This window comes from Natator depressus, chromosome 10 (assembly GCF_965152275.1).
Source record: "Natator depressus isolate rNatDep1 chromosome 10, rNatDep2.hap1, whole genome shotgun sequence".
NCBI lineage: Eukaryota > Metazoa > Chordata > Testudines > Cheloniidae > Natator > Natator depressus.
The window spans coordinates 33,829,646-33,852,767 of record NC_134243.1 but is presented as its reverse complement, the minus strand read 5'-3'; the positions used below and the strand labels follow the sequence as shown (position 1 = coordinate 33,852,767).

Sequence of the window (23,122 nt, the reverse complement as noted above, 5' to 3'; positions counted from 1 at the left end):
CCCTGAACCTTCTCTTTATTAAGCTAACTACATTGAGCTCCTTGAGTCTATCTCTAGAAGGCAGCTTTTCTAATCCTTTAATCTTCTCGTGGCTCTTCTCTGAACCTTCTCTGAATTATGAACATCCTTCTTGAATTGTGGACACCAGAACTGGACACAAGATTCCAGCAGTGGTCACACCAGCGCCAAACTCAGAGGTGAAATAACCTCTCTCCTCGTACTTAAGATTCCCATTTATGCATCCCAGGATCATAGTAGCCCTTTTGGCCACAGCATCTTACTGGGAGCTGATTATCCATCACGACCCCCAAATCTGTTTCAGAGTCACTGCTTCCCAGGATAGTCCCCCATCCTGTAATTGCGGCCTGCATTCTTTGTTCCTAGATGTATACACTGACATTTAGCCATATTAAAATGAATATTGTTTTCTTGTGTCCAGTTTACCAAGTGATCCAGATTGCTCTGTAGTGATGACCTGTCCCCTTCATTATTTACCATTCTCCCCATTTTTGTGTCATCTAGAAACTTTGGGTGATGATTTTATATTTTCTTCCAGGTCATTAATAAAAAACGTTAACTAGTGTAGGGCCAAGAACCAATCCCTGCAGGTCCTCAATAGAAACATGCATTCAATGATGATTCCCCATTTACAGTTATATTTGGACACCTATCAGTTAGCCATCTTTTAATCCATTTAATATGTAACAATTTTATATCTTTCTAATCTTTTAATCAAATGTAATTTGGTAATGAGTCAAACGTCTTACAGAAGTCTAAGTATATTACATCAACACTATTACCATTATCAATTAAACTTATAATCTCATAAAAAAAGGCATCATGTTAGTTTCACAAGAGCTGTTTTCCATAAACCCATTTTGATTGACATTAATTATATTACCGGCTTTTAGTCCTTATTAACTGATTCCTGTATCAGCCACTCCATTATCTACCCCAGGATTGATGTCAGACTGACAGGACTGTAATTCCCAGGTCATCCCATTTACCCTTTTTAAATACCAGCACAACATTAGCTTTCTTCCAGTTCTCTGGAACATCCCCATGTTTCCAAGAAAACCAGCATTAATGGCCCAACAAGCTCAGCGAGCTCTTTTAAAATTCTTGGATGCAAGTTACCTGGACCTCCTGATTTTAAAATGTCTAACTTCAACAGCTGCTGTTTAACATCCTCTTGAGATATCAGAGGAATGGAAAGAGTGTTGTCATATGATATGACATCATCTGTTTTTCCCAAATACAGAACAGAAATATTTGTTGAACACTTCTGTCTTTTCTTCATTGTTATTGATAATTTTACCATTTTCATCTAGTAATGGACCAATTCCATTGTTAGGATTTTTTGGTCCTGATATGCTTTTTTTAAAAATCTCCTTTTATTGTCTTTAACTCTGCTGGCCATGGTTTTCTCTTTGTGTCACTTTGCTTCCCTTATCAATTTTCTACAATATCTAATATCTGATTTATATTCATTACTATCAATTTCCCCTTTCTTTATTTGTTATATATTATTATTTTTATTTTTCATAGCTGTCTTCACTTCCCTTCTAAACCAGGTCAGTTTTTTAACCAGTACAGCCTTCTTCCTTGTGGAACTGTGCCTTTTGGGGCATCTAATAAGGTGTTCTTAAACAATTCCCATTTATCATTCACATTTTTCTGATTAAATTCTTCCTCCCAGCTGATCTGGCTCATAGCTGTTTTCATGTTTGTGAAAATGGCCCTTTTAAAACACCATGTACATCACTGGTCTGGACTTTATTCTGTTCACACATTATAAATGTGATCAAGTCATGATCTCTTGTACCTAAGTGGCAGTTCCCTGCTGAGGAGCACAAGAGGAAAGCAAAAGGTCCTTGCACAGTCTTCCCCGACATTGTCACCCAACCAGGACTGACCACTTTGGAGTCCTCTGATTTCCCCATTAATCCACTTTTAGGTTTGGGCACGGTACGGAGATTGCTCTGGTTTTATTGGGCGATGATCATTAAGCCATGATCATTAAGCACTTTACTAAGGCAGGGAAGTGCCCAGGCAGAGCGTACAAGGTTAAGTAAGAGGTTAAGGTGAGTCGATGACGGAGTTGGGAAGAGAACCCAGATTTCCAGAGATCACAGTGCATTGCCAGAGCAAGCTGTTAGAGCCAGGAAAGTGCAGCCCCAAAGTATTCATGAATATTCATCCAACTACAATCTACCAGTTTGCTTTCTTGGTATTTGCAAGTGGCGTTAGTTATTAAGCCAACATCAACTCCATTGGGATGTGCAGTCTACACTATGTTCTGTTATTCTCTTCATGTCACAGAAGACAGGAACAGCTAGACAAGACAGAGGCAGCTCTTAACTAAGTTGCTTCCTCTATGGATGCATTCCTTCGGATGCCTACTGGAACTGAGCAGGAATTGTGTGAAAAATTCCAATTTTTGTTGTTGTTGTTCCATAATGGAAGAAAAAAATCTTGGAATTTTTCACTGAATGGCTGCGTGACTCCCCAGCTGCCTGGCCAGCAACCTGCCCATCTATCTTCCAGGAGCGCAGCCCAGGCAGAGAATCAGCTGCCCAGCTCCCTGGCAAGTCAGCAGCTCTGGAGAGCCCCCGGTCTGGGAAAAGTTTTCCTGGTGGGCTGCTCTGGAGCTAGGGACCTTGGGAGCCGAGGCTCTGAGGATCTGGGCAGGCAAACTGAGATTTGACATTACATTTTGACAAGTCCACCCTTTCCAACGATAAAGTGTTCCTTCCGAAAATTCCCACTGACTTAAATCCAATCCCTGAACAGAGCTTTGACTCTACATCACAATTAAATAAATACCAATTAACAGAGTGTCATTAATGAGTCGATTTGAACATTCCTAGTTATCAAAGTTAAACCTCACTTACAGGGCTACTTTGGCATTCCAGTGCTTCAGTTGCGAGACTGACCCCATCCACGATACTGGATCCAAAAACCATCCATGACAATACATACTCATGGGCACACATCCACAGATGCAAATATCCATGCACCTTTTTCCCTTTGGGAATATCAAATTCAGATCCAGTTCACAATCCAGGCATCAGGACTTGGATCAGAACATCCTGACCTGAAGGAAATGCAGATTTGGATCCAATTCCAGATCCAAACTTTGCCACTGGAGCCCATTTCCACTTAAATTATGTAAATGGGTCAGCCTGGTCATAAAATAAACACTTTGGGAGCGTCTAAACATGAGGAATAGTTCTGGTGCAGTTTGGTGCTAGAGCAGACATGTAATTGTCCTGTAATACTCCAGCTCTCATTTTTGTACCTCAGTGATCCTGCCCAGAAAGGACTCATTTTTCTTTCTTACTGAGTGGTTGATGGCGTGTGATGCACGGCCTGAAGGCTCTTCCTGCACCCAGACTGCAGCATCAGTGCAGCATGCAATTGTTCGTGCAGGCCACCACCCAAGAACTGAAAAAAGACGCAGTCAACCCAGCACTTGGAGCGGCACAGAGCATTTATTGGTCTATGGCAGGGGTGGCTAAACTGTGGCTTGTGAGCCACATGCGGCTCTTTTACCATTAAAGTGCAGCTCGCAGAGCCCCCCAAGCCTCCCTCATTCTCCACCTACCAGACTGGGGAGGGTGGGGGAGCTTGGGACCTCTGTCTTGCAGCAGGGTGGTGCAGTAGGGGCTTCTGCCCAGCGGGAATGGGGGCTTGGGGCTTCAGCCCCGCGGGTCGCACCTGCCAGGGCTCATCAGTGCTGTAGCCCCGAGCCCCGTCAGGTGCCTCCCGCAGGGTCCAGCATGCCCTGTTCTGTTTTGAACTTTGAACTATATGTTGCCAAGGTGATCAGAAAAGACAGACCATTATTTTCTCTCTCTTCTGAGTCAGGAGTTCCTGCAAATACCACAGACACAGAATGGTATTGCTCAGCTCCAAAACCAAATACAATGGGTAGATTATCAAACAGCCCGGGCACGCAACTGCGCTGTTATCGTAATTGCACACTTAAACTGGGCAGCTGTATGCGCCAATAGCTAATTAGATGCATTTGTACAAATCATAAGCTATTGAGCATGCACAGTAATTATGTGCTTAATTTCAGTGCACAGTTGGATGCTTCCAAAGTCTGGAAATCTGGCCTGCTTTCCAGTTTTAGAGTTAATGTTTGTCTACTTAAAGCTACACAATGTAGATTTTTATAAAGCCAAATATAAGTCAGAAGCCACAAGACAGCAAAGAAATAGCCACTGAAATGTAGTTTCTCCCCCAGAAGCACATGGGAATAATCCCACCAACCCTCCAAGCCTGCTTGTAACTTGGGTTTGGGGTGCCTGTGTCACTCATTGCGACAAGCTTCTCCAAAGCCCCCGGTCAGGAGCACTTCACTGCGGCACCTCCAGGAGCACAGTATCCTTTCTCACCATCCTGGGGCATTGGTTCAATACAAGGGTGTAGCCATGGTTGGGCGTGAGTGTGCCGTGGCCCACCCAATCAGCACCCAAGCCTACTCAAATCAGAGCCTCTGTGTATGCCAAGTTTAAGTAAATTTATTAATGTGCAAAAGAAATGATTTGCTGTGGGGTCAGACCTGTAGTCAGTGCCTGCCCATCGTTAAGTTGAAGCCCAGCACATTTCCATTCCTAGTTATGCCACTGGTTCAACAGCTGCTCAGAGGGAAGCATGAGGGCCTACAAAGCCCTAGGTTTCCCCTGACAACTCTCAGATCCAGCCTGATCTGGCCTGACCCTATTTAAGTTGTGAGATGGGATGAAATAGCAGCTGGAAGCAGTTTGGCTGGAAGCTGAAGTGGGAAGAGCTCCAGAACGTCGGGGAATCCTGGCTGCTGGTCCATCATCAAAGGCAGATGAGGACTGCTGATAATCTGCTGGTGCTCAGCACTGAATATCAGCGCTCACTACAGGATGTGAAGTTCCTGCTGAGCGTGTTGGCTCCTCCCTGCCACTGGACACATACACTGCAGCGGTGGCTGCCTTTCGACCACCCTTTGGCTGGCCAGGGAATGACGCTGTCTCTGCTCAGATGCAGACCCCACCCCTGTGACCCACACGTTCACCTCCTCCAGAGCGCATTACTACAGCTGTTGCTGAGGACGTATGTCACTGCCCCGGGGCAGCGGAAGTGCATGCAGCAACTACTGGACAAGTCTGACCCTATGTTCAGGCCTATGTGCACGACCCTCCTCTTTGATGACTCGCTCAGCCAGTAGAGACATCTTCCCAGGACTAACCCACAGTGGTGGAGACTGAAAGCAAAGTAGAAGAAAAAAAGCAGGAAGGAAAAAAACTACAAGCACCTTGACACGTACATGGGGAACAGCAGAGGCTGTGATAATATTACTGTGTAGGGCACTGTCAGTGCTATTGTATGTTGTTGTAGAGAGCTTAGATACCACAGTGGCACACAACTTGAATGCTGTGTGCTCCAAAAAGATCTATCAGAATTGGAAGAGGTACAGAGAATGGCAACAAAAATGATTAGGCAGATGGAACAGCTTCTATACGAGGAGAGATTAACAAAAGTGGGACTGTTCAGCTTGGAAAAGAGATGACAAAGGGGGGATATGATAGAGGTCTATAAAATCGTGAGTGGTGTAGAGAAAGTGAATAGGGAAGTGTTATTTACTCCTTCTCATAACACAAGCACCAGGGGTCACCAATGAAATTAAGAGGTAGCAGGTTTAAAACAAACAAAAGGAAGTACTTTTTTACACAGCACACAGACAACCTGTGGAACTCATTGCTAGGGGATGTTGTGAAAGTCAAAAGTATAACTGTATTCAAAAAAAGAACTGGATAAGTTAATTGAGGACAGGTTGGCCAATGGCTATTAGCCAAGATGTGCAGGGATACAACCCCATGCTCTGGTGTCCTAAGCCTCTAACTGCCAGAAGCTGAGACTGGACGACAGGGGATGGATCATTCGATAATTGCCCTGTTCTGTTCATTCCCTTTGAAACATCTGGCATTGGCCACTGTTAGAAGACAAAAAGAAAAGGAGTACTTGTGGCACCTTAGAGACTAACAAATTTATTTGAACATAAGCTTTCATATGAAAGCTTATGCTCAAATAAATTTGTTAGTCTCTAAGGTGCCACAAGTACTCCTTTTTTTTTTGCGAATACAAGCCTAACATGGCTGCTACTCTGAAACCTGTTAGAAGACAGGATACTGGGCTAGATGGACCATTGGTCTGATCCAGTATGGCCGTTCTTATTTTCTTAAGCAGTGATAGAAAAAGATAGAAACTTTGTTGGTACAGCATGCATTTTCCCCCTTCTATAACCAGTAACATCTGGTCGACTGGCTACTGGATAGAAGCTGATTAGGAGATGGAAAGTGTCTTAAAAACCAGGTCACAGTTAATGCAGAGTTCCAGTGGAGCCCAGAGCTGTGTCATGCATCAGGCAAAACAAGTGATGGATTTCAGGTTTTTTAATGGCCCTCCAAGCAAACTCTATCAGCTCCACCAAGGAGACATTGTTCACTTTATGCCCTGCAGCCATCCAACACTTCAAAAGGAAGACAGCGTTACGCACAAGAAGTAAGGCTAAAGATAGCGACATCATTAATCATCAGGATGTCAATGGCATCCTTCCAAGAAAGGCAGAGGCGTAACCAGGTGATAACTCAAGAGCTGTACGTCTCCAGCTGCAGTTCTCCACTGGTGCCAGGAGGTCATACTCCTTAGCAACCCGCCTACCTGCATCTCTTGGACTTAGGCCAGTTCCACACTAGAAAATTAGGTCAGCATAACAACGTTGCTCAGGAGTGTGAAAAATCCACACCCCAGAGGTCAACTTAACTACGCTGCTAAGTCCCTGTGTAGACAGTGCTAAATCGACGGAAGAATTCTTCCATCAACCTAGCTACCACTTCTCGGGGAGGTGGATTAACTACAATGATGGGAGAACCCTTCCCATCAGCACAGGTAGCGTCTACACTGATACACTACATGCCGCTGTAGCATTTCACGTGTAGACAAGCCCTTAGATCCTCAATCCTAAGAGCTCAATTCTGTCACCCTTGCTCAGGTGGAATCCTTCTGAGCCAAGGAGCCCCAGTGAAATCAATATTCATGCTCAGTAAGGATGGCAGAATTGACTCCAAAGAGACGTTTGTAAAGGAATACACAATAACAATTCAGATGAAGATAACCATGGAATACAAAGGTCACCAATGAGGGATTTAATGTACACTATAACCAGGACTTGTCCTCTGGTGTCCGTGCCTTGTCATGGCGGGACAGCTTGCGTGCTCTAACGATCCTCAGAGTCTGTGTAGGTGGGGGCTTTTTGCTCTTGGTAAATTGCCGGATTGGTCTGTGGGGGAGGGGCCAGACAAAACAGACATCCTGGTCCTCCAGGTTCGGGGTCAGGCACAGGGCTAACAACCCTGTCCCGTAAAAAACAAAATATGTTACGGAAACAGCAACAGAGAAATCGACCATTACTGTGTGTGATGGCCTTCAGGAGTCAATGACCTATATGACTGCCAGTGGTGAAAGCTGAAAGGAAGCCACTGGCATGAAGACTGAAGTGCTCAACACCAAGACAAAAACCAAACTTCGTTTTTGGAACGTACGGACAATGTACAAAACAGGGAAGCTAGCTCAGGTCACAGAGTGGACAAACAGCATTATACTGATAATCTGGCAACACAAGCAGAGGATGCAGCTGCTCGTGGTGAGCAAGAAACCGTCTACAAAATGATGCGACTTACCAGTGGTGAACGGCAGACACCAACACACATTCTCATCAGGAACAAACAAGGCCACCTACTAACAACCAAAAAAGAACAAGAAATGCACTGGACAGAGCATTTCAAAGAATTGCTGAACAGGGAGCCACCTAAAGAGGAAGCAAACATCCAGGAGGCAGAAGATGATCTTGATATCAACACAGACAGCCCAACTAAGGAAGAGATCATTCAAGCCATCAAATCCTTAAAAAATGGGAAAGCTCCTGGCAAGGATAACTTGAATGCAGAATTGTTCAAGGTAAATCCTAAATTAGCAGCATCTATCCTGGCCCCTCTATTTACATCAGTCTGGGAAGGGAAAAGAGGATTGGACCAGTGGGGTTATAGTGAAGATCCAAAGAAAGGAACTCTCAGTGACTGTAATAACAGACGTGGTGTCACACTTTTATCTGTGCCAAACAAAGTATTGTGTAAGATCACAGTCCAGCATATATCAGAGGCAGTTGATAGCATTCTCAGAAAAGAGCAAGCTGACTTTCAGAAAGGGCCTGGATGCACAGACCACATCTTCATTCTGCAAAACATAATAGAACAGTGCTTAGAATGGCAATGGCAACTCTACATAAATTTCATAGACTTTGAGAAGGCTTTTGATACATTCACAGGGCCAGCCTATGGCGCATTCTGCAGGTATATGGAATTCCTTTCCATATAATCAACGTCATCAAAAGCTTCAATTTCAACTTTACATGCACTGTTGATCACAGTGAGCTCAGTTTTTAAGTCAAAATAGGAGTATGTCAGGGATGTGTCATGTCTGCAATCCTCTTCAACACTGCCATTGACTGGGTAATGCGATATACAACAGAAGACATGCCAAGAGGCATTAAATGGACACCCTTCTCATCCCTTGAAGACCTGGACTTCGCAGATGTCGCTCTCCTATCACATACCCAACACCATATACAAGAAAAAACAACTCGACTCAACGCATTCAGCCAGCAATTTCGACTGAAATCAACCACAATGAGTCAGACATCATGACCTTTAATATTGCCTCACCATCACCAGTACGGATAGAGGATTATGTTCTCACCAATGTAGAAACATTCACATACTTGGGCAGCACCATCAGCCAGGACAGTGGAACAAGCCAGGACATCCGGAACAAAATCAATAAAGCCAGGAACACCTTCAGGAGCTTAAATACAGTCTGGAAATCATCAAAATACAACACCAAAACCAAACTCAAGATTTATCAGAGCTGGGTACTTTCAACACTACTTTATAGTGCAGAATGCTGGGGAATGAGAAAGTATGACATGTCCAAACTGTCTTCATTCCATACAACCTGCCTCATGTAAGCAGAGTCAGGATGAGCTCCACCCTGACATCTGGTGGTGAGGTGTGGCAAGTTGTGGAAAAGAACTTCAGGGGCTGATCTCATTTGCATAGGCACACCCACCCCGCCTAGAATGAGGCCATAGCTGCCCAAATGGTCACTTTGGCTGCTGTGGGATCCCCAGCGTCTCTGTTATTGGGGCAGGAAGAATAAATTGTTATTACCCTGATTATGGAAACTGTGCTTGGAACTGTACTGGGCCTTTTGTTAGGATGGAGGGACTCGCCATCAACTAAGTAGCACTTGCTAGGCAAGGGTCATGGGTTCCAAAACTCTGTGAATTGAGAGAGGTTGGGGACAGGTATTTATACTTGGTGGCATGGGCCCCTGGTGAGGGCCTTACATGCTAATTGCACTTCCTCCTCTCTCCACTGTGGAATATCAGAACTAATGTTGATTCCATTAGGAGTCTAGTTACAGGCTGCTGAGCTGAGTTCACTTTGGGCTAATGGTGCACCAGTGCTAAGGCTCCCCTACTACAAGCTGAAATCACAAAAGCTCTAAAAACTGACTAAGAGCGGAAATCACTGAGTGTTGTGTTAAGTAGTGGGGGAGCCTGACGATATATTGTGGAGCAGTTTGCGGGACGGCTGGAGCGGCTTGTGGACCGGCTGGTGGAGCAGTTCATGGGACAGCAGGAGCTGCTTGTGGGGAGCAGAGCGGAGCCGTTCATGGTCCGGCTAGTGGAGCAGTTCATGGGACGGTGGGAGCTGCTTGTGGAACGTTGAGCGGAGCAGTTTGTGGACTGGCTGGCGGAGCGGAGCAAAGCCCTGTGGAGCTGAGGGGCAGTCAGCTTCAGATCATGTAAGGTGCCCCCTTACCTCTTCTTTCCCCTCCCCCGCCCCATCTCCACCCAGGTTGGGAGGTAAAACTCTGCAGATAAACTTTTGAACTCTGGGGCTGCCCTGACCAGGGACAGAGACTTCTGGGCCTTGGGACTTTGGGTGATTTCGGGTTGCTGGACTCAAGAACCCAAGGGAAAGGACATGCCCCAATTTGCTTGGGGTGGGTTTTTGCTCATGGGTTGTGTTATGAATCCTGTTCGTGGTGTTTCCCCAACATAATGCCACATTGTTTATCTCTGTTATTAAAAGGCTTTTTGCTACACTCAGACTCTGTGCTTGCGAGAGGGGAAGTATTGATTCTTGGAGGCGCCCAGCAGGGGTGGTATATATTTGTCCCACGTCACTGGGTGGGGGCTCGAGCCGGTTTTGCTTTGTGTTATTGGAATGGAACCCCTAGATACTGAACCCGGCCCTTTTTGCTGCCAACTCTGATGGGCAGAAGGGTTACACTCAGAAAAATCCTCTGTATCTTTTGGCCCAGAACAATCTCAAACCAAGATCTATTGAGACAGTGCAGCCAAGAGGATCTGAGCACCATCATTGCCAGGAGGCGTTGGAGATGGATCGGTCATGTGCTTCGGATGGAAACTGATTCCATCACCAGAGTAGCAATAAGATGGACACCTGAAGGCAAGCGAAAACAAGGCCGCCCGAAATCATGGCGAAGAGCTGTGGAAGCCAAGCTGAAAAACCTGGGGGACAGTTGGGAAACTCTTGAAAGACTTGCCAGAAACAAACAGGAGTGGAGGAGCTTCATCACTGCCCTAAACGCCAGAGGCATCATAGGAACATGATGATAACCAGGATATTTCCATTTCCAATGTTTTCTCACTGTCAATCAGCATCCAAGTGCCTGGGCTGCTCTCAGAGCACCAGTGTGAGGAGCTGAGTTTTGTGCCTCCTGGTTGAACAATGCACCATACATTTGCACCAGGAGCTCTCTCTTTCAAAACACAAGATAACACAATTTACCTTCTTTGCATGCACTCTGTTCACAAGATGGGAACGCTACACTACCTTACAGTATAGGAAGCCATTCCCTGCGCCATTCCGATGGAAGCATTTGGATTGGAACAAAGCTCTGGTGGGTGTCAATACAGCCTGGAGTTTTCTAGATAAGCCACAGTAACTGTGTTTTCCACGTGTGACATAAAACTGAAGACTTGACCACTTGTAAGTGTTACATTCTCCTAGCTCTTCCTTCCAGTACGGACATTGGAGTTAATGTCCTGGCCAAAGACCAGTTCAGGTAAATACATTTTGTTCCTTTAAGTCAGGAGCACAGGAATTTCTAAATCCGATCAGACCAGTAAGCTATATAGCCCAGTACCTTATCTCTGACATGGGCCCATTGGAGAAGAACAGGCAGGAAACCCCATGATGAAATATAGGGGAAGCTTCTTCCTAACCTCCATCAGTTAGTTGTTAGCTTATGACCTGGAGAATGAAGGTTTATTTACAGTATGCTCCCAATTATCCAAATAGCAGGGGGGGATGTGGATTTTATTCAGATAATTAGGAGCTCAGATAATCAAGAGGGCAGGAGCTGTTCAGCAGTGGGCTCCTCCTCCTGGGGTCTCTGCTCCATTATCCGAACCTCCGCATTGTCCAAATCCCTTCCTTGTCCCCCAGCATGAGACTTGCCCTGTGCTTCATGTAGCTCATGCTGGGGGACAAGGAAGGGATTTGGACAATGCGGCGGCTTGGGGAATAGGGTTTGGGGATGAATAGGAGTATTTTGTATATACGTGAAAAATATTTACCCTAATGTAATTCAGTGTTTTCCATAGTTTTTATATTATAGCGAATATTAGATTATATTAGCATATAATATAATGCCCACATAAAAGTCTAATTCTTGCCCTCTAAATCCTATTAATAGGAGTCAGACGGACACCGTTCTTCAATTCCTGCCCTACACTGTTGTACTGTAAAATGGTTAGTACCTTCTGCTCCAGGGGGCAGCATTTCCGTAGTGAAAAGGGGATTCCAACTGAAGTTTGTAGAGCACTGTGGGATCTTTAACTGGAAGGCGTGCATAAATGTCAGCCATTAATAACATTTGTCCAGTCATGGATGTCAAAACCCAGCTCATCTCTAGCTATCCCATCTCTGGGGTAGGGGCGAGTTGATTTCTGTTGTAGGACCTTATCAGAGTGAGAGCTAAGAGCTGGCATTTTAGCTCCTCTGAGCTCTATCCTAGCAATCTGTTTTAGGGGACTCAGGGCCAGACTATGGCTGGACCCCTGGGGCTCAGCCAGGGTGCAGCAGGCAGATGGAAGAAGTCTACTTGGTTGGGGCCCGCGCTGCAGGGACAATCGCAATTGCAGCTGTGTGCTCTCTGGTCATAAAAGGGAGCATAGCAGAAAGGGTGTCCCAGAGCTCCAGAAGGCATTGTCTGTCTCCAACAGCTGCCACCTGGGTGATAGCATTTCACAAAGCCTTCAGCACAGGGCCTGAGTTTAATGCCACACTCTAGACTTACTCTGACTCTATAGACAGGACATCAAAGGGTTTCATAGTGATCATCTCTCAATGATTCCCCAGCGCCATATCCAAGTGCTGACGTCAGCAGGGACCTAGGAACAAAATTGTCCTGTGTTTGTTGCTCTCACCACTACAGTCTGAGCCAAATTCTCCATTCAGCTACACCCTTGCAACTCCGCTCACTTCCCCCTGGGATCTGAAGCCAACCTGAGTTCTTTTGCTTCACAAATTAGTTAGCGATTTGAGGCGTAAGCCAGACTAGAGTCTAGCTTCTCGTCCCAGAGCCACGTTGGCTCTCCAAAGCGAACTGGAGTGAAAGGGTCTGTCTACACCACAAAAAAATGCATTCTTAACTCAGGTTAGCTAACTCGGGTTAAAACAGCAGTGAAGACACAGCAATTCAGCTTTTAACTCGGGTTTGTAGCTCATTCAAGCCTATAGGGAAGCCAAACTGCTATGTCTTCACTGCTATTTTAACCTGTGTTATTAACTTGAGTTAGCTAACACATCTTTTTTTGCGGTGTAGACATACCCCAAAGCAGTACACACTTATTTTTGCCGCTAAAGTCAGTAGATCTGACTCTGAATATACAGAGGATCTGCTTCTGACCTCACGTTGCTGTGAAGTGCTGCATGCTGGAGCACAGAGGATTGAAATCTTCATTGTAGGTACATTATTGGGCAAAATTTCCCCTTTTTCCTGCTTACAAATCATTTGAGAATGAATAGTCACTGAATTGCTTATGAAAACAAATTTCCTTCTCATTAGGTGTTCACAGACTGGTTTGCTTAGACTATCCTGAATTCACGGTTCGGGCTGCCAGCTTTTGGCAAAAAAAATAGGGATACATTCACTGTAACATGAACATTTTATGCAAATTATTTAATGAGTCTGCTTGTATATTTGCAAATAATCAGCATAGAACCCTAAACTTTAGCTTTAAAATTATTGTATGGGTTTAGTGCTGGTGAAAAGTGTTGCACTGGTGACTAAAGCCCTCTGTTTATCTAGAAGCCAGCCACACGGCCAGCCAACACACATTGCCCTGCCAGCATGCCTCAGTCCTGATCGGGGGCAGGGCTTTCTCTAGGGCTGACAGAAGTAGTTCAGTCTCTATGGCCCATGCAGTAGTTGACCTCTGATGAGTCTGCCAATTAGTCATGGGTGGTGCATGAACCCCCCCGTTCAGGGAGGCTAGCCTCCTGCCCCGCCCCTTCCGTCTGAGGCCCTGCTCCCACTCCGTCCCCCCACTCTTACCCACTGGGGCCAGAGGAGCCGTTAGCCTCCCATCACAGCCCGGGGTGGGGAGCATGAGCGGGGGTTTGGGGAGGCTTAGCCTCCCGCAGCCTCCTTCACGCACCATCCATGCAATTAGTACAAAGTCTCATAGCCAGATTGTAATGTGGGAGCTTGAATGGAGAGCCACGAAACCCATCTCAGAGAGAGGACACCAAACATCCATCAGATGGGAACAACTCGCAATTGGGTTAGAGTCCAACTGGTGGCCTGCACATGAAGGGCTCTGCAGCCCATTAGCAACACTCAGGGCCTGGATGTCTCAGGGTAAGTGCTAACTTACAGGGGGTTCAACAGCTATATATTACATATCAAAAAATCTGCCTATGTTTAAAAAAAATAAAGTTGCAAAGTCAAGTACTAACAACATTTAGGCAAGGGCAGAATTAAGTTTGCCCATGCAACCGTAATTCTTCTCCCTTGTGTGTCAGTGCATTAGGAAACAGCCTTTCATTGCATGAGCCATACTGGCTTTTTCCGCATTTTTTCAGCCAAGTTTGAACCCAAGCCCTGGAGATTCACAGCACAGACCTCAACCACTTGAGCAAAAGGAGTAAACCCACAACGAAAGAAGGCGTATACCTGCCCCTAGACAGCGGCACACAACTTGTCAGTGGGTCTCACAGCTATTTGTAAGAGAGTGGGAAAGTGCTTGGTATCAGGAGCCATAAGCGCTCTCCCTGACTCTGGAAAGGGAGTGCGTGCTAGCAATTAGAGCAATGATTCCAGAGAGAAACCCCAGGCACATAGATCGGGCACCTCAAACCTGAAAGGCTATGTGTCTAATTGGATGAGATTTAGGCCCGTCATAGCAGAGACCAGGCCTCTAGTCCCACCTCTGCTAGAAATGACCATGTGCAACCTTACAGTTGACTTACATGTAAAACACAGGACTGGTTTTTGCCTGCCTCCTAAAGCAGCAGGGTTGTGGATTACATGAAAACCTGTCAGTAGAAGAGGTGAGACCAGGATTATTGGTGTCCTAGCTTCCAGCCCAAGGCACCTTCTCCTAGATCAAAGGAAGTGTGGGGCACATGCATGCACGCATGAATTTTGACAGTCCCATTTTGCAGGTCTGAGGAACATGAGACAGCCCTTTGGATGTAGGGACTGTCCTGTGAAAACAGGGAAGAGTTGCAACCCTATACCAGGTGTATGATTGGTCACTGAAGTCACGTGGTATTGTTTCTGTGCCATAATTGGATGTTGAAAACTTTTTAAGCAGGAACATAATGAATGGCAATGAATGAACAGGTCAGGAATAGTCTTGTTCACATGAAGCTATGGCTGTTTGCACAAAAAGCTGCCAAACTCCAAACACTCCTAAAAACAAAAGACTATTTGCATGAATGTTCTTGAATACTCAATGGAATTGAGGGGCAGGAACGTTTTTGCACCAAGCAGCCATTCCAGACTTGGTGCTGCCAGACACCATTTGTGTCTGGGTTGGACCAGCAATAATAATGAATAATTTCGATCCTTGTGATTATGCCACAACTTTAAGGCACAAAGACATGGCATAACAATCCCCATGAAATATATTCACTCACTTTACCAGCTTATTGCAACTACACAGTGGTGGAAATCTACCCCATCATGCTGTCAGAGGAGTTGAACCTGCAGCAGCACTGACAGCCTCAGAGAATGAGTGAAATCTCATTCCCAGTCCCACACATCTAGTGGCCTTTTCTAGCACTATTAATGTTTTATACTGACCATGCACTTCAATGGCATCTTGCATCCAGAATTGTCAAATCACTGTACATACATTCGTTTATGACCCTGTGAGGTGGGCCAATGGGGAAACTGAGGCCCAGAGAGCTGACGTGACTTGTTCAATGTCAGACAGCGTGGCACAGTCAGGAATTGAACACAAGCATCTTGACTCCTAGTTCCCTTCTTCTCTAGCTATTAGACCACATTTAGCCTTCCTTCCTAAATCCAAATGGGAAAGCCAATCTAAGTTGCAGAAGCACATCACAGCATCCTAAATTATGTTAATATATTTAACTTTCATGTAAAATATAACCAAGAAAAATTGATCTTTCCAAATCTTTGCACACTTATTTATTCCTAGTTTAACAATTGTCGGGAATTCTCTTCCTTGACATTACTGTGGGAGTAAATGAATTCAGAAAAGCCCCATATGCTACCAGTGGATAGAAGGGATGCTTAGCCTGCATAGACCTGCTGGGTTTTCTGTTGTCAGATTTATGCCAGGGATAGGTACTAATGATCCCACAGTAAAACCAGCTCGCTGTCAGTGACCAGAATCACATGCAAAAGTCTATTCTAACAAGCCACCTGGGACTTTGGTTGTCACCATGCTACACTATGGCCCCTTGGGATTTCAAAGTAACAGCAGGGATATAACTCTGATCCATGTGCTCCAAAATGCACAAGCTTCTACCACTGGAGATAAAGAAGAAGCTCCTCCATTGGCAATCCAGAGCCTCGCACACCCAGCTGAGCTGCTCTAATTCCATTCAGCGGAGCGAGGGAGTGGTACATATTGACAATAGCACTGTGTTACTACTGTGCTACCAGCTACTGCCAGTCGGGCCTGCCGACGGGGCGGGGCAAAGGGGGCAATTGCCCAGGGGGCCAGGCCACAGGAGAGATTCAAGTGCCGCTCAGCTGATTAGCAGAGCGCGTACAGCCGGCAGCATGTGTTCAGGTGCCCCTGTGCAGCCGCACCCGGGACCCTCCTGCTGGCTGTGCAGAGTGGGGGGAACAGGGGGGTGCTGATGTCACGGTGTCCAGTGCCAGGCTTACAATGGCTCCAGTGGCTCCATGGAGCCTGGCCCATGCTGAGAGGGGGCCCCAGCCTGCTCCGCTTGCACTGCGCCCCGAGACCCCGCTGGCTCCCTCAGCCCACCACTTGCTCCTCTTGGCCTGCCCACCAGCTGGCTGAGGACTCCTCTCTGCCCCCTGGCCGGTCCCCAGGCACCTCCAGGTCTGGGCAGTCTCTGCTTCCCACCACCTGTGGGGTCCCACCTGTGTCCCCGGAGCTGAGCTGCCTAGGACTGGTGCAGAAGCCTGGCCAGCCTCAGCCAGGTCGGGGGGAGACAGTGCAGAGGGCTTGGCTGGGCCCCTCCAGGCAAGTGCATCTTGAGGGACCCCGGCCGGAGCAGGTCCTGGCCTGGCTGATCGTGCCACTCCCGAGGGCTCAGCCTGGCAGACACAGTCACCTCCCAGCAAGGCCGATGAGTGCGGCCAGGAGGCAGGGCTTGGGGGATTGGGTCTGTGGGGAGTCTGGGGGGGTGCTGGGCTGTGAAGGGGTAGGGAGGATCTGTGTGTGAGGGGGTACTAGGGAGTGGGGGTTCTGTCGAGGGTGCTGGGCAGTTGTGGGCAGGGGTGGCGTTGTGCGTGGTGCTGTGTATTTGTGGGTGGGTCTGGGGGGGCCTCTGGCCACAGGGAGTCGGGGGGGTGTTGGGCAGGGGGGGCTGCGTGGTACAACATGGGCCCGCCCCTGAGGGGAAGGGGCACACTGGCAGCACAGGGCCAGGCAGGCCTCTATGTGTCTGGCAACTGCCGGTTTGTAAATTGTGCCCTCGCATTGGGCGGAGCAGGGCCGCCCCAGCCATGCCACGCCCCACTGCCTCTGGCTGGCCCCTCGCTCCGGGGACTGACCTCCCCATGCCATGCCCCATTGCCTCCATGGAGGTCCACAAATATGTTTGGCGCCAGCCCACAAAAGGTTAATCCTGCCCTGAGGGTGTCCCCCTCCCCCGGTACCCCATCTCTGCGGAGCCGGGGAGAGGGGACACAGCCTGGCTCAGGAGGACTCAAAGGTAGTGAGGTCTGAACGGTGAGTGTGCGACTGAGTGCCTTTCTTAAAGAGATGGTGCACTGTTTGTGAGATTTCCGCAGCAGCCAGCTCACACACTCTGTCCCTGTCACATTCACACACACACTCTCCCCCCACCCTGCCCATGTACCCCATCTGTGCAAAGCCGTGGAGGGGAGACAACAGGGCTCAGGAACAGAGCAGGAGAGCTTTCAGCGAGTGTCTTAAAGAGACCATGCAGGCATCTCTCAGAAACTTCCCCAGCAGCCAGCACGCACACTGTCTCTGTGTCACACACACTCTGTCACACACACACATACACTGTCCTGTCTCTGTTCTCACACAGCCAGTCTCTTTCACACTCACCTCCCAACACATACGTGTATTATTATTGTTGTTACTTCTTGGTACTTCCTGCAATGCACATATATTCTCTGTAATTTTATTCTTTCAAAGTGTGTTATTTTAGTGTTTTGACTGGTCTATGCATTTTATAATTTTTATTTCCCTTAAACTTAAATTTAATTATTTGAGTGGTGAGTTCTAAAATGCGTAACCTGTCCTGGCTGGAGTAATTATCCCTATGGTAACTTTTTAAAAATATATATTATATCTAGATTTTTTGTTTCTACTGGTGGTGCACATCCACACATACCTCGGTGCACATAACAAAATTTATTGCTCACATGGATGGAAATAATTAGAGGGAACATGCCAGCAGTGCAGCCAGCAGCACCACCCAAATGTCAGGTGGACTGCGTCGTAGGGGGCCCAGCGACTGCTCTGCCCCAGGGCCCGGAATTGCTGTCGGCGGGTCTGGTGCCAGTGTGTCCCTTGGAGCCCTTACAAGGGTCCTCAGTTTCTTGGACAATCCACCCGTAAGACATCCTGCCCTCCCGCCAGGAGCAAGGCCATACTGCAGTATGGGAGTTTTGCTGCCCCACCCTGCAGATCCAGTCCTAGATCAGCCCGAGCCACAGTTTCCCAGAAGCAGGGAGAGGAGTGCTGATCGTAGGCACTGAAACAGACCTGGTGGGAGCAGAATGGGCAACGTCCCCAAAAGGAAGGGACCCTGTGACTGGGTGCTGAGTGAGAAGCGCTTAATCAGCCCCTGCCACTCCAGCCCCCATCAAGGGAAATGAATTGGGGCTGGCTGGATAGACCTGTGTCTGCCTGGTAACCGGCAGCACCTGCCAGGGCTATAAAGGCTGGGAGGAAGCCAGAGAGAAAGGAGGAAGGGGGGAAGAGAAAGGCCAGGCACAGGGGGAGGTGGGAGCCGGGAGCCTTCTGGTCTGTTGCTGGCCAGGCCTGCACTTGGGAAAGTTGGCTGCAAAACCTGTACATAGGTGAAAAGTGGCAGCAGGAAAACAACTGTAAATAAAGAACACTGGTGTTGCATCAAGCTGAGGCATTCCTGACTGCTTGGAGAGGGGTAACAGGGGCCAAAACCAGAGGGACCCAGTGTGAGCCTTGCTACAGACCCAATTCAGCAGGGAGAGAAACCAAGCTTGAAAGGAGAAGGCTGTTGGGATGGGGAAGAAGAGAGAGGCAGGAGTAGGGGAGCAGGGAAGGACCACAGTGTTGTGGGTAAATCTCAGAGGGGAAAGGCACAGAGCCACTCCGTATGGGGAGAAGCCAGTCCCTCAGAGGCGGAACAGTCCCCTTTCAGCAAACATTACCACACATTTGTTTCCATTAATGAACAGGGGAGCCTATTGTTTCCTATGGCCCCTTTTGTACACCCTCCATCTCTGAATACTCTACAAAGCAGTGCGTAGAGCTGGCTGAACAATGGAAATACAGATATACACATGTATGGGAGGAGCTCTGCTGCTATTTGTACATTCATATTATCCTCATTCATGAGGATTCAGACACTAGCGGGGCACTGGGGAAAATGTTCGTGATTCCAAGTTTCACAAAACTTTACAGGGATGATTATTCATCCAGAACATGTGCTTCAAAGTGCATTGATTGCTACTCCCATTTCAGTCATCCAGTCAGTGAGCAGACACCTCATCATCTGATTGAGGTGACCAGTTGTGAGTAACAAATACCGGAAGAGAACAGTTCACGAACAACCCGTAGGCTGAAAATTGTTCATCCAAACAACAAACCTACTCAGCGAAATCAGGATCTAGTTTATGGATCATTCCAGACAGAAAAAAAGGCAAACCTCACAGAGAAAAGTACCAGCTGCTGCATTTACAGCACAGGTAATCTTCAGAGATCAAATTATATTTTTACTGAGTTAGCTGCTGCTGCCCCAAGGACAAAGCTCTGCAAAAAGCATTTAATTTAGTGGCAAATCCACTTTCCGTCTTGTGCGGTCTGCATTTCTCTCCAGCAGGTTAGTTGGAGGCAAACCCTGCTGAATGTTCCGCATGCAACTAGAGTCATCATTGTCTGTTAGCCACATCACAGTTGTCTGCCGCCCTGAAAATGATTTGGGGCTTATTAGTACTGAACTGTCATGGCACCCAGCCAGGCTGCTCATGGTAATGGCCTGTCGGCAGCTCCTTTTCAGGCATTTAAATTAGCAAGAACCTGTTTGAAGCCACAGCAGTTGAAGCTCAGAAGGCCAATTCAACTTCTCAAGAAGGAAATTTGTCAGGCAGCTTCTTAGGAGATATACACTTGTCCTTGTGCTGGGAGCTCAGTGGGTTCCCACAAGGGAAGCAGGTTTAGAACTGGTTAGTTCTTGCTCAGGACACTGGAATACCGAGGTGTTGCAACAAGGAGGGTTGGCGTTTCAGTAGGTGTCACTAACGAACCAATGCCCTCTCACCCCCATGGTACAAGGAAGCGGTGGTCACTTGTAATTATTAAAGATCCTACAATGCTCTCAGTAAGAGTGGGATAGACCCGGATGTCCTAGATAAATTCCAGCACGAGTAACTTTATACCTCAATTCCCCGTGTAGTTTTAACTGGGTTCAGCAGTGACTTCACATCCTCAACTGCTGTGCTGCATTGTTGGGACCTGTTAACTATCTGCCATGTTCCTCTCTAGTGTTCTCTGCATTTCTTGACATGAGTCCTATGGGTTGTAAAGTGTTTTGGGATCCTTCAGGATGAAGGCCCCTATCAAAGCACATGACAGGATTATTTCTGTTTTAAAGATTTCGTTATCTCTGGGGCTGCAGCACAGGAAAGAATTTTGGACTTTTTTTTTTTTGTTTTGTTTAAAGGAACTCCACCTGTAGCCTATAAGGCGTCAATATGTCAAGGGTTCCACGGAAGGGTTCCAAACTCTGCTGCTCTCTTTTTGGTGGTGAGAGCGCCTCATTCAGGGGCAGTCATCTTGTGACTTGGCTTGAGTTTTGTACCATAGATGGTACACACGCTCTGCAGCACATACTGGTGTAGAGCTTGGTTTCCTTCCTTTTTATTTGGGTTTCACCTAACTGATAAGACAGACAGGATGAAATGTTTAAAAGGTCTTTATCATATGGGACCTGTATGGCTAAATCTTAGAAACTTAGTGGTGATTTTGAAAATGTAGGGGTAGGAAGCTCACATAAAGCCATGCAAGCAAAGACATTCAGACTTCAGGTGCCTCTCCATCTTTAACACACCCCTATGGTCTCTGCGTAGACATGATGCAGCACAAAAAGGGCTGAGTGACACTTGGGGCTGTTCAGAGCCTGTCCAGGAGAGTCAGTGCTCTCTCAGACCTTTCCCTCTCTGTTCAGTTACTGACTGTATTACGGACACTGAAATCTACGAAGTTAAACAAAATTCAAAGGTCAGTGGGGCTGTAACATTCCGAGGCAGCTCCATCCATTCTAGGCCAGCCAGAGCAACTCTTTCATGCCTGTACAGATCTCAAACCTGAGCCGTTCTTGCACACCAGATGGACTTCCTTATGCTAACTCATGTCAGCTTGTCTCTCCTCGACCGTTATGTTCATCCCATGCCAGGTTTTCCATGACAGTCCATACTGACCACCAGGGTAACAATGCCTGCAGCCCACGGCACTTCTCCTATCCCTAGCACAGTGCCAAAGCTTTCCCCTCTTTCTGTTAGCACCATCCACAAGAAGAAAAATGATCCAAGGGATGCCTCCAAAACTTACCTCAGTTTGCTGCAGCCTCCCTCAAGTCCAACAGCCACCTCAATACCCAAGCTTGTCCATCAGCTCTGAGGTTCTTTTTAAGCCAAGCCCAGGGATTTTGAGACCATTTGCTCTAGGCAGCTGGAACTCCTTTGCCGAGACGTCCAAGTTCACAAAGGAAAATGCAAGAGGCTTGAGGGAGCTTCCTCCCACCTGAGGGGCCTCAAGAAAGTTTTTCAGAGGACTCAGAAGACTGTACAGAAAGCAGGAATCTTCTTAGACTGAAGTGATGCAGAAGCAAAGTTCACCCTCCACCATGCAGTATAACTAGTCTCCCTTCCTCACCTCGCTCTTGCAGTTCCAGCTGAGTAGCTTTCTTTCAGTTTTGCTCCTCACCTCTTCCTGTGCTGTGGGTCTTACTTGGTCTTCCTTCCTGTCAATTTCAAAAGCTGCCAGACTGCAGTATATGCAAATGAATGCCAGCGTCTACTGAGAAAGCCTGTGGCCCAGAATCAGTATATAGCCACACGAGTCCTTTTCCAACTCAGAGACAGCCGCCCCCTGGGTCCTTCTCCATGAGCAAAGTGGCGGTGATGCTCTGCTGCATGTGATGCTCTGCTGCATGTCCTCTTATCACAGCATATTCTCCCTCACAAATGTCCACATTCAATCTGAACAGTTTTCAAACCAGAGCAAATGTTCCCTCACTGAACAACAGCACTTGGCAGCTCACGCTCAAATCTGAAAGTCAAACTGTGTTCTTTCTGCTGCATACGTCGTCACCAACAAGATCTCAGAACTTAGCTTAAAATGGAGTGGAAATCTCAGGAAACCAAATGGAATCCAGTCCACTCTTCTGCGAGTATGTTGGCTCTGTGGTAGCTACAGAAGTAAACCCATACAGTATTTTTATCAGAAAATTAAACAATTATGTCTTCAAGACACAGAGACCAGAAAGGATCAGAAACAAAGTGTGATTTTCCCACAGTCACTTTCCTGGCTATGATGAGTGTTACTCCAGCATTATCCATTTGCCATTGAACCAGTTTCAGAGATGCTCATCAACGTATACTGTCCTCACAAATCTAGGATTCAGGGACTCTACCATCAGTGGTTCTGATCTGCCTGGTCACAGCACCGTGGTGGTCGCTCGAAGTTGGCTGGAGGAGTAGGTTGCAAGCTGCTATCTTTTCTCTCTGCTCTTTCAGATAAATGGTTTTGATCAGCCTCTTGTAGTCAGGTCCAGTTTATTTTCTTTGCTTTAGAAAGAAGTTTAACTTGCAGATCTCAGGATAACTGTGCAGGGCTGGCACTTTGGACAATCTTTTTATATGAAAATGGAGCAAATTTGATCAAGAGTTAAGGAGAAATAATAACCAAGGAGTTCCACACCATTTTTCCTGAGCAACTTTAAACACTATCATTAAAGGTCACAAATGCTCCATTTGAATGAATTCAGATGCAGAGATGCGGCCACAGTGTCCGTACATTTTGTTTAAACAGTGCAATGTTCTGTGAGATGGTTACCTGCAGTGAAAGGATGCA

General features: G+C 46.9%; 1 protein-coding gene across 1 annotated transcript in view; it reads right to left on the bottom strand.

Annotated features, from left to right (window-relative positions):
• Positions 1-21,874, bottom strand: part of NLRC3 (NLR family CARD domain containing 3) — a 72,319-nt gene extending 50,445 nt beyond the window's left edge. The window contains exon 1 of the mRNA XM_074964675.1: positions 21,599-21,874. The gene's annotated coding sequence lies outside the window, so the exon portion shown is untranslated. The remainder of the gene's footprint in view (positions 1-21,598) is intronic.
• Positions 21,875-23,122: the final 1,248 nt, after the last annotated feature.